The sequence below is a fragment of the Chiloscyllium punctatum genome, chromosome 3 (genome assembly GCF_047496795.1).
Source record: "Chiloscyllium punctatum isolate Juve2018m chromosome 3, sChiPun1.3, whole genome shotgun sequence".
In the NCBI taxonomy this organism is placed as follows: Eukaryota; Metazoa; Chordata; class Chondrichthyes; order Orectolobiformes; family Hemiscylliidae; genus Chiloscyllium; species Chiloscyllium punctatum.
In genome coordinates, this window is record NC_092741.1 from 26805169 (window position 1) to 26817891 (window position 12723).

At 45.4% G+C, this 12723-nt stretch overlaps 1 protein-coding gene across 1 annotated transcript in view; it reads left to right on the forward strand.

Annotated features, from left to right (window-relative positions):
• Window positions 1-12723, forward strand: part of LOC140454023 (EH domain-containing protein 3-like) — a 104167-nt gene that overhangs the window by 14247 nt on the left and 77197 nt on the right. The window lies entirely within an intron of this gene.

Below are 12723 nucleotides of genomic sequence, written 5' to 3' on the forward strand. Positions count from 1 at the left end.
CCTGTAATGTGGCTATTGTGGAGACTTGGATATCATAGGGGCAGGAATGGTTGTTAGATATTCCAGGGTTTAGATAATTTCAAAAGGAATGGGGGTGAGATAAGAGGTGGAGGAGTGGCTTGGCTAATCAGCAATAGTATCACAGTTGCAGAAAGGGAGATCATCTAGGAGGGTTTGTCTATAAAGTCAGTATGGGTGGAAGTCCGAAACAAGATTGGAGCAGCCACTTTATTTGGGAGATTTCTACAGGACCCCCCAATACCAACAGAGATATGGAAGAGCAGATGGGAGGCAGATTTTGGAAATGTGCAGAACTAACATGGGTGACTTTAACTTCCCAATATTGATTGGAACCTGCTTAGTTCAAATAGTTTGGATGGAGCAGTTTTTGTCAGGTGTCCAGGAAGGGTTCCTGATGTAATAGGCCGACTAGAGGGGAGGCCATATTGGATTTGGTGCTTGGCAATGAACCATGCCAGGTGTCAGCTCTCTCTGTGGGAAAACACCTCTATGACCTTTACTATACTCATGGAGAGGGTTAGGAGCAGACCGTGTGGGGAAAATATTTAATTGAGGGGAGGGGTAATTTACAATGCTATTAGTCAGGAACTGGGGTGCCTAAATTGGGAACAGATGTTCTCGGGGAAATGCGCGACAGAAATGTGGAGGTTGTTTAGGAAGCACCTGCTGATAGTGCTGGACAGGTTTATCTCACTGAGGCGAGGGAAAAGATGGGAGGTTGAAAGAACCTTGGGTGACAAGGGATGTGGGGCATCTATTCAAGAGGAAGAAGGATGCTTACTTAAGATTGAGGAGGCAAGGACCATTCAGGACTTTAGAGGTTTACAAGGGAATGAGGAAGGAACTGAAGAATGGACTCAGGAGAGCGAGAAGGGGGCATGATAAAGCTTTAGTGAGTAGGATTAAGGGAAGCCCTAAGGTGTTCTATGCTTATGTAAGGAAGAAGAGGATGGCCAGAGTGAGGTTAGGACTGATCAGGGATAGTGGAGGGAACTTGTGCCTGGAGTTGGAGGAGGTAAGGGACGTTCTTACTGAATACTTTGCTTCAGTATTCACTGCTGAAAGGGACCTTGACATTTGAGGACAGCGTGAAACAGACTGATCTGTTAGAACAAGTTGATGTTAGGAAAGAGGATGTGTTGAAAATCTTGAAGAACATAAGGGTGGTTTGTACCCATGGCCAGACAGGATAGACCATAGGTTACTACAGGAATCGAGGGAATAGTTTGCTGCACCATTGGCGATGATCTTTGCATCTTCACTGTCTACTGGAGTAGTACCAGACGATTGGAGGTTCAATAATGTACTTCCCTGTTCAACAAAAGGAATTAGGATAATCCTGGAAATTACAGACCAGTCAGTGGTGGGCAAAGATTTTTTGAGAGGGTTCTGAGACACAGGATTTATAATCTCTAATCAAACTATGGTTTTCCAAGTAATCAGCATGGCTTTGTGAGGGGCAGATCATGCCTGACAAACCTTTATTGAATTCTTTTGAAGATGTGACAAAACATATTGAAGGTAGAGCAGTGGATGTGGTGTACATGGATTTTAGCAAGGTGTTTGATAAGGTTCCCCATGGTAGGCTCATTCAGAAAGTAAGGAGGGATGGTATACAGGGAAAGTTGTCTGTCTGGTTACAGAATTAACTGGCCCATAGAAGACAGCAAGTGGTAGTAGGTGGAAGATATTCTGCCTCGAGCTTGGTGACTTGTGGTGTTTCACAAGGATTGGTTCTGGGACCTCTCTCTTTGTGATTTTTATAAATGAGCTGGATGAGTAAGTTGAAGGGTGGGTTAGTAAGTTTGTGATGACATGAAGGTTGGTGGAATTGTGGATAGTGTGGTGGGCTGTTTGTAGGTTGCAATGAGATATTGACAATGCAAAACTGGGCTGATAAGTGGCAGGTAGAGTTCAACTTAGAAAAATGTAAAGTCATTCACTTTGGAAGGTCGAATTTGAATGCAAAATGCATGGTTAATGGCAGGATTCTTGGCAGTGTGGAGGAATAGAGGTATCTTGGGATCCATATCCATAGTTCCCACCAAGGTTGATTGGGTTGTTAAGAATGCAGATGGTGTGTTGGCTTTCATTCGCATGGGGATTGAGTTTAAGAACCGTGAAGTTATGCTGCACCTCTATAGAATCCTGGTTAGAATACACTTGGAGTATTGTGTTCAGTTCTGGTTGCTTCATTACAGGAAAGATGTGAAAGCTTTAGAGAGGGTGCAGAGAAGATTTACCAGGGCGGGCAGGTGCAGGGTTTGTACTTCCTGCGGTGGCAGGGGAGGGTGGCTTGTTAGGGCGCATGGACCTGACCGGGTAGTCTTTGGATTAGTGGTGCTGGAAGAGCACAGCAGTTCAGGCAGCATTCGAGGAGCAGGAACAGTCTTTGCGGAAAGTGGATAGGGATGGGGAGGGACATATATTCCTGGTGGTGGTGTCCATTTGTAGGTGCGGAAATGTCGGCGGAGGTTGGTGTGGTGGAAGGTGAGGACCGGGGGGGTTCTGTCCTTTGTTGCGGTTGGAGGGTGAGGTTCGAGGGCCGAGATGTGGGATGTGGATGAGCTGGTTGAAGATGCCTTCCAATACAAGTGGGAATGGAAATTTGGTGTTTAAAGGAGGAGGCCATCTGGTGCTTTGTGGTGGAACTGGTCCTCCTGGGAACAGATGCGGTGGAGGAATTGGGAATACTGGATAGGACTTTTGCAGGAGGTAGGGTGGGAGGAAGTGTAATCCAGGAAGCTGTGGGAGTTGGTGGGTTTGTAGAAAATGTCAGTGAGTTGGTCACCGTTGATGGAGAGGTCCACGAAGTGGAGAGTAGTGTCAGGGATGGGCCAGGTGAATTTAAGTCTAGATTGGAGTGGTGCTGGAAAAGCACATCAGGTCAGGTAGTATCCGAGGAGCAGGAAAATCCCTTCATGAATTTTGTAATGTGTTTGTAATGGAGGTGGAGGTCCAGTGGTAGTTTGGCGCAGTGGACAAAGGAAGTACAGTGGTAGTTTGGTACACTGACCTCTACACCGCTGAAGCAAGGTGCCAACTTGAAGGCACCACCTCCTACCACCCCCTTGACCATGACCTTACCCCCCCATCACCAAACCATCCTCTCCCAGACCACATGCAACCTCATCACCTCGGGGGATCTCTCACCCACAGCTTCCAAACTCCTGGTTCAGGAACCATGCACTGCCTGATTGTCTGTCCTCCACAAGCCTGCCCCTGCCCCATTGAATTCATCTCCACCTACCTCCAATATTGCCCTATCTCCACCCACGCCCTCCACCACCTCCAACCTCCACCCCCCTGACCTCCAACACCTTACCTTCACCACGGACATCTAGTCCCTCGACACCTCCATCCGCCATGACCAGGGCTTCCAAGCCCTCAGTTTCTTCCTCTCCTGAAGTCCCCACCAGTACCCTTCCACTGACATTCTTATTTATTTGGCTTAACTGGTCCTCCCCCCTCAACAATTTCTCCTTCCAGTCCTCCCACTTTCTCCAGACGAAAAGGGTAGCTTTGGGCAGCTATGCTTGTCTCTTTGGCTACAATGGACAATCCATCTTCTGGAGTTGCACTGGCACCATTTTCTCTTCTGCTACATTGACTGCATCATCACCACCTTGTGCTCCCACGAGGTGGTCAAACAGTTCATCAACTTCACCAACACATTCCACCCGACCTTAAATTCACCTGGACCATCTCTGATACCTTCCTCCCCTTCCTAGACCTCTCCATCTCCATCCACGAGTACTGACTCAACACTGACATTTTTCACAAACCCACCGACTCCCACAGGTACCTGCATTACACCTCCTCTCATTCTGCATCCTGCAAAAATGCTATCCTGTATTCCCATTTCTTCCGCCTCCGTCGCATCTGCTCCCAGGAGGACCAGTTCCTCCACAGAACACACCAGATGGCTTCCTTCTTGAAAGACCGAAATTTCCTCTCCAACACATCTCATCCACGTTCCGCATCTCTGTCCTCGAACCCCACTCCTCCAACCTCAAAATGACAGAACCAACCTTCCACCCCACCAACCTCCACATAAATCGCACCATCCACCGACATTTCTGCCACCGACCAATGGACACCACCACCAGGGATATAGTTCCCTCCCCATCCCGATCTGCTTTCCACAAAGACCGTTCCCTCCATGACTACTTGGTCAGGTACATGCCCCCTCCCCTCCTGGCACCTTCCCCTGCCACTGCAGGAATTGCAAAACCTGCGCCCGCATCTCTCTCTCTCCACTCCAACCTCCATCCGAGGCCCCAAAGGAGCCTTCCACATCCATCAAAGTTCACCTGCCCTTCCTCACATGTCATTTATTGTATCCGTCGCTCCTGATGCGGTCTCCACTACGTTGCAAGAAGGTGTCCAGTCTCCCCAGAGCGTTTCAGAGAACATCTCTGGGACACCCGCACCAACCAACCCCACCACCCTGTGGTCGATCATTTCAACTCCCGCTCCCATTCTACCGAGGACATGCAGATCCTGGGCCTCCATCACCACTCGCTCACCCCCCTGTGCCTGGAGGAAGAACACCTTATCTTCTACCTCGGGGCCCTTCAACCCCAGGGCATTAATGTGGACTTCAATTTCCTTATTCCCCTCTTTTTTGTTTTCTTCTCCCCCCCCCCCCCCCCCCCCCCCACCGCCTTACCCCAGTTCCAACCTTCCAGCTCAGCACTGCCCTCATGACTTGTCCCACCTGTCAATCTTCCTTCCCACCTATCTGCTCCAACCTATCATCTTTTACTCCTGCCTTCACCTACCCATTATGCTCCCAATTACCTTCTCCCCAGCCCCACTCTCCTCCCATTTATCTGTCCACCCACTAGGCTCCCAGCCTCATTCCTGATGAAAGACTCTGGCCTGAAACATCGGGTTTTTTTTCCTGCTCTTCAGATGCTGCCTGGCCTGCTGTGCTTTTTCAGCAACACGCTCTCAACTCTGATCTCTAGCATCTGCAGCCCTCACTGTCTCCTTGAGGATATAAGGGAACACCACCACCTTCAAGTTCCCATCCAATCCTGTCACCATCCTGACTTGCAGACATATTAGTTTCTTCACTGTGCGTCAGAATCCTGGTATTCCCTCTCATGGTGTTGTGGGTCAACCCAAAGCAGGTGGACTGCAGTGGTTTAGAAAGGAGTTCATCACCACCTTCTCAAGGGTATCTAGGGCCGGGCAATAAATGCTGGCCAGCCAGCGACATCAACACCCCACAAATTTAATTTTAAAAAAGATTATGCGAGCAGGAATGATGCCTGTAGCACCTACGGGTTGTAGGGCAGATTTAAGGTGGACTAATGAGACAGTGCCTCATTGGGCAATAAATGAACATTTATTTAACGTTTGACGGCAAAGGGTCAAATAATTCACTGGGTGCTGGCTCAGGGCACTAGCACCTGTGTATAACATCATTTTAGAATATATCGCCAAGAACAATTTGTCAGCAATTTGAAGAACAGCATCTCGTTATCCATTTGGTGACCCTGCAGTCTTGACACACAATTGGTGTTGTGTTAATGATTTCTGTTTTCCTGTCATCAAAGCTTGGCTATGTGTTACATAGAGCCTAAAATATTGGGCTATTTAGAGTGTAATGACATTAACTGTCATAATGTTGCATCATTTGCCACCTTAACTTGCTTACTCGCTACCAGGTGGCGGGATCCCCAGTGGGTGTCTCTCTTTGCTGGAGTCCTCCCTCTTTCCCTCAGGAACCAGGGGTGGAAGGTGTTTTATGCAGCAGTCCTTTATAACAACAGATTGCAGTGATTCACAGATTCCCAATGCAATTGCTTATTTTGTGGTGCTGTAAAGTTTGTGGACCATGTATATATTGGTTGTGGGTGTTTGCACTCCCTTTTCAATTACTTAGTCCAGGCAGTAGGCTGTGAGGGGGCTTGTCACTGCCAACTGCCTGCCCCTCATCCACCGTTATCTTTGAACCTGGTTTTCTTTGGAGGTGTCCACCCACACCAATGCTCTTGATGCCTTTAGGGCGTAGTGGGCACTGTGGGTGGTGGAGTGCTTTATTTCCCCTGCCAACTCTCTTTTGATTTAGTTCTCTCCTGAACTTCCCTCCTCTCCTCTCGCCAATTCAACTTTTGATGGAATCATTGCTCTTATCAGGCTTTGCTTATTCATGTTTCACTACACATGTGGATGTTTTCCTGGTGGTGGTGAATAAAGAATAATGTCTTCACACAATGGTGTCTTGTTGCCTGTGTCAGTAAACATATTTTTAAAAAAAAGAGAAAAACATTCTTCAGTTCTCCCTTTATTTAAAGATATTCCACAGAGAAACTGTGTGTCAGTACCTCATTTTTCAAAATACGTTTCTTTGCTCTTCAGGTCAAAAGTTGAAGGGGCGAGGCATATATATCCTCCCACATGGTCCCGATTCTTCGGGTAATGGCCAAAGCGTGCAATCCAGCTCTCTTAAAACTTCTTGAGCTAGGGACAGACATCACCAAGAGAAAGTTCTCAGTTAATCTATTTCATTGGCACGTATTCTTTTTTTTTCTTGACATATCCCATTTACCTATACTTCTAACATTTCAGTTTTAAAATTTTTCAGAACATTGCTCATAGATTAGATCACTGAACTGTTTAAACTTCATGTAATTTCCCCACTGAGTGCTCGCCGAGCACAATTTATCACTTTATTTATCAATCCAAATTTCAGAAACAATTCCCAGGCTTGGTGGTTTCAAATGTTTTTTGTTAGATCAGTGTCCTGAGTGATCGGAGTCCGTTTTAGGTTCTCCCCTTCATGAACGCTTTGTCTCAGAAGATAACACATGTCTTGGCTTGTCAAGGACAAGTCTCTCAAAGGCAAATCCAGGTAGGATGTCTGTAAATTTCTATTAATACACATCTAGCAATATGAAAGGCGTTTGGGGAAATTGAAAGGAAGCTGCCAGCAGAAAGAGTTGAACTCCTTGCAGGACTTAAAAAAGGGGGTGGGGCCCAAGTCACTCTGTGATGTTGTAATTTAATTTTTCAGGAAAGCTGTTAAAATCTGCTGTTCATTTCAAACTGACCTTGTGAATTTGATAGTTATTTCTTTGGATTTTACGATTTGTTTTCAATTGTCTCCAATCGTTTTAGTATTTTTAAGATCACCTTCACAGCAGAAGCATTTATCTCTCTCCTTGATGTTTTGCATATTTGTCTTAAACATTTTTGAAAAGCTGAGTTCATTTTGATATTTGCAGATTGATTGATAGTTTATCTGTATTTTGAGAACAACCTGGGGTTGTAAAGCACAAAAACTTGTTTGCAAAATCGAATCAAAAAACACAGTTCACGCCATTTCAGAAGATTTGAATTTCACCATTAAATCAGTTTTGAATCTCTCATGTAGTATGAACATGAAGGGTTCTTGGCTGAAATGTCGATTCTCCTGCTCCTCGGATGCTGTATTCCTTTAGTGCTTTTCCAGCACCACTCTAATCTTGACTCTAACCTCCAGCATCTGCAGTCCTCACTTTCACAGTATATGAACAACACTCTAATTTTCAGTGAGCCCTCTTTAACTATTGGGTGAGTTCCCACCTTTGTGCAGTGTAATGAGGTATACAGCTGATTCATTATACGGGGTGTTCTGTCTTCTGCCCATTTTTTTTCAGCTATTTTATACCTTTATCCTCATCGACACCTGCTGCAGCCACTGACTCTCAGTTTCTTCTTGTATTAGTATTAACTCATCTACACAACTGTAAATACCAAGTGGTGGTGATCACTTCCCCTTTCTGATCTTTTTCCTTCTTTGGCACCATCCATATACATTTTCCTCCAGTGGTGTGGTGCCCTGTGGATTGAACCCACCTCTCAACCCTGCCTTTGTCAATTTTGACTGTTGTTCTGCTGTAAACCTGGTGATGGAGCCCTCTGATATTCAATCAAATTGTCCTCATTCACTCCCAGATTGCCTTTTTTTTTAAAAAGCCCCCTGAGAATATTGCTCCCCACTAAAGATGTGATTTTAACCACTGACAGAGGCATTGCGACAATGACTCCTCTTTTGAGATCTGTCAGCACAAGTGTGGTATGATGTAGGAAGGAGAAGTCCAGTTAAATGTTAGGCTTTAATGTTTTGAAATTATTTTCCTCTGTGAAAATGGCAGAAAAGAGTATTCAACCCCTTGAAACTGTCCCTCAATTCCTTCTGGACTGTCCAAGTGTCACTCTTGCTCTCCTTCCTATCTCTTCACCATTTCCTGCTTCAGGCTTCTCTTCCCCTTCCCCAGTTGTAATCTCTCCCAGACTTTTCCTGAGACAACTTTCCCGATGCCTCATCCCCTTCAGAATCTGGTAGCATCCTTTGTCGTACCTACTACAGTGTGTTTAAATTCTTGCATTCAGCAAAACAACTATAAATTGCCGCTTATGGACAGTAATACTTACTTTATTGTTCTAATGTTAATAATTATCCTGTAAACTAACTGAAAACACCACGAACTATATTCTGCTTTTAACTTTGTATGATCATATACCACCACACAAGAACATGGCCAGGCTCACGGTGATGTCGTTGTTTCTTCTGATGGTCTTAGTGGTGTTTTCTCTTTCGGTGGTTAATCTCGAGTTAACGCCCTGAAGGGGGTTTGTGGTGATTCTTATCCTTCCAAGTCTTTGTGCCGTTTTGGGAGGGTCTTGAGGATCTGTCAATGGATTGATCAGGTTCAATTGAACCTGATCAATCAGACCCAACCAGGTGCTGGCACATTGGGTGTCCATTTATGGTAGGTGCTGGATGCATGTAACCTTCTCCAATAAGGGTGCTAGGTGTCTCTGTGTCTAGCAAATGATTTGTTGGTACAGATGGTCCCAAGGGCAACACTCCATCGTCCCTATCAAATTCAACTTCAGGTGTGTATTGCAGGGTCTGCAGCTGTCAAGCTTGTTTGCAAACCATCTGTAGGCAGCTGCAGCCTGTCTGGATTCTGCAGTATGTGGATTAGCATAATTACTTTAATCATGACTGGGTTCTATTTCCCAGCATGCTTTAATCATTGTCCATCTTTTGTAACTCCATGGTAAGTTTCTTATTGTCCAAGAAGACAATGCAGTCGGGAAGATAACTGAGATGCAGACTACTAGACTAGATGGGATTGAGGTGCATAAGGAAGAGGCGTTAGCAATTCTGGAAAGTGTAAAAAAAAAGGTAAGTCCCCTGGGCCGAATGGGTTTATCCAAGGATTTTCTGGGAAGCCAGGGAGGAGATTGCTGAGCCTTTGGCTTTGATCTTTACGTTGTCATTGTCTACAGGAATAGTGCCAGAAGACTGGAGGAGAACAAATGTTCCCTTGTTCAAGGAGGGGAGTAGAGACGACCCTGGAAATTATAGACCTGTGAGCCTTACTTCAGTTGTGGGTAAAGTGTTGGAAAAGGTTATAAGCGATAGGATTTAGAATCATCTAGAAAAGGAAGAATTGAATAGGGATAGTCAAGGCAGTTTTGTGAAGGGTGGGTCATGCCTCACAAACCTTTATTGATTCTTTGAGAAGGTGACCAAACACTGGGATGAGGATAAAGCAGTTGATGTTTATATGGATTTCAGTAAAGCATTTGATAAGGTTCCCCACAGTAGGATATTGCACAAAAAGGAGGGGCATGGGATTGAGGTTGATTTAGCAGTTTGGATCAGAAATTGGTTTGCTGAAAGAAGGCAGAGGGTGGTGGTTGATGGAAACTTTGCATCCTAGAATTCAGTTTCAAGTGGGGTACTGCAAGGATCTGTTTTGGGTCCACTGTTTGTCATTTATATAAATGACCTGGATGAGAGCATAAAAGGATGAGATAGTAAATTTGCAGTTGACACTAAGGTTGGTGGCGTTGTGGATCGTGATGAAGGTTGTTGTAGGTTACAGAGACATAGATAAGCTGCAAGGCTGGGCTGAGAGGTGGCAAATGGAGTTTAATGTGGAAAAGTGTGAGGTTATTCACTTTGGAAGGAGGAACAGGAATGCAGAGCGCTGGGCTAATGGTAAGATTCTTGGTAATGTATGTGATCACAGATCTCTATCCAGGTGCATCAGTCCTTGAAAGTTGCCTCCCAGGTTGAGAGGGTTGTTAAGAAGGCAATATGGTGTGTTAGCTTTTCTTGGTAGAGGGATTGAATTTCAGAAACATAAGATCGTGCGGAGCTGTACAAAACTCTGGTGCAGCCACATTTGGAGTATTGCGCACAGTTCTGGTCACCGCATTATAGGAAGGATGTGGAAGCTTTGGAAAGGGTTCAGAGGGTACTTAGGAAAATGTTGCCTGGTATGGAAGGAAGGCCTTACGAGGAAAGGCTGAGGGAATTGGCTGTTTTTGTTAGGGAGAAGAAAGTTGAGAGGTGACTTAATAGAGACATGTAAGATAATCAGTGGGTCAGATAGCCTTTTCCCTCAGATGGTGGTGGCTAGCTTTAAATTGAGTTGTGATAGACATAGGACAGATCTCAGAGGTAATTTCTTTACTGAGAGTAGTAGGGGCGTGCATAAGATTGCCCGCAACAGTAGTAGACTTGCCAACTTTAAGGGCATTTAAATGGTCATTGGATAGGCATGTGGACAAGAATGGAATAGTGTAGGTTAGATGGGCTTCAGATTGGTTCCACAGGTTGGCGCAACATCAAGGGCCGAAGGGCCTCTACTGCGCTGTAACGTTCTATGTTCAACATAAATTCATTATTTCAGGTGGCTCATCAGGCCACAGGTTGAATGTGAAATGTGATGACTCACATAATAAAAGATAAAAATCACACAACACCAGGTTATAGTCCAGCAGGGCTTTTTTTTTTGAAAGCACTAGCTTTCGGAGCGCTGCTCCTTCATCGGATAGCTGTGGAGCAGGATCATGAGACACCGAGCTTATAGCAAGAACTTAGTGTCCTGCAACTGAAATGATATATTGAACAAACCTCGGTTGCTATCAAGTCTTTCATCTTTTAGAATGGGCTGCAGGTTTCAGTTCATTATTATGTAAATCCCAGAACTTCTTAAGTCGCCTTCTCTGGAGTGTCGGAGGCTGAGGGGTGGCCGTATAGAGGTTTATAAAATCATTAGGGGCAAGGATAGGATAAATAGACAAAGTCTTCCCCCTGGGGTGGGGAGTCCAGAACTAGAAGGCATAGGTTTAGGGTGAGAGGGGAAAGAGACCCAAGGGTGGTACGTGTATGGAATGAGCTGCCAGAGGAAGTGGTGGAGGCTCGTACAATTGCAACATTTAAAAGGCATCTGGATGGGTATATGAATAAGAAGGGTTTGGAGAGATTTTGGCTTGGTGCTGGCAGGTGGGACTAGATTGGGTTGGGATATCTGGTCGGCATGGACGGGTTGGACTGTTCTGTACATCTTGACAACTCTGTGAAAGCCACCATGACAGATGATAAAGTTTGAATTTAATGAAACAAGTATGTGAAATTAAGGGTCTATCCAGAGTTGGGGCTGAGGGGATTCCATTGAGCTGAGTTACACAGTGGTTAGTACAGCTGCCTTACAACACCAGGGACCCGTGTTCAATTCCATCCTCAGGCGAGTGTCTGTGTGGAGTTTGCATGGTCTTCCTGTGCCTGTATGGGTTCACACCAAGTGCTCAGGTTTCCTCCCACTGTCCAAAGATGTGCAGGTTAGGGGGATTGGTCATGGTCAATGCAGGGACAGGGTAGGTGACTGGGTTTGGGTGAGGGGTTCTTCTTAGCTAGTTGTTGACTAGTTGGGCTGAATGGCCTGTTTTCACAATGTGAGGATTCAATGATTTCATGACCTATTCTGCTGTTTGATCATGGACAGACCATCATTTACTCACTGAGTAGTAGATTAGGTCAGTGTGGGTGCTGCCTGCCCAGTGACTGGAATATCTCACAAAGATCTTGTTTGTGTCCTCCTTCCCTCTCCTGGGATTACAGGGCTGAGTGACCCTCCCCTTCAAAACTACTCCCACTGACCTCCTGCTCCTGACACAGCTTTTCACTGGTGTGCTGCCTATCACTGCAGCAAAGACTCTCACTGGGTCAGCATTGCCCTGTCACAAACTCTCTCCATTAGTTATTGTTTGTGGCCAACAGTATAGCTACAATCTTAATTCTATTTGTACCTGTTTACAGGGATTAGGGGCTAAGGAGAGAAAGCAGGAGAATTCGGGTTGAGAAACTATCAGCCATGACGTAGGTTCAGTGGGCAGAATGGTTGAATTGTGCTGCTGTGTCTATTGTGTCCCAATGTACATTATATACTTGGAATGAGAAGGTGTTGTAATGATATTAAGAAAGTCAGGAAAGCAAATTGGGGAAGATTTATGGCCATGTGCATGCAACTGTCAGAACAAAAGATGGAGGAAGAGAATTTATTCACTTTCTTTTGACATTGAAGAAAAGTGGAAAGGAAAAGGTAGGGATCTACAGAGGGGTGGGCCTGATATCAGTGGTGGGCAGAATCTTGGAGGGGATTCTGAGGGACAGGATTTAAACCTGTTTGGAAAAGTAAGGACTGATTTAAGGAGAGTTTGTGCGCGTGGCACATTGTGTCTCACTAACATGATTGAGTGATGAGGATTGATAAAGGCAGAGTGATGGATGTGGCCTTTCTGGACTTCAGTGAGGCATTTGACAACAGTTCCCCATCATAGACTGGTTAGCAAGATAAGATCGCATAGAATACAGGGAGAACGAGCAATTTGGACACTTGACTG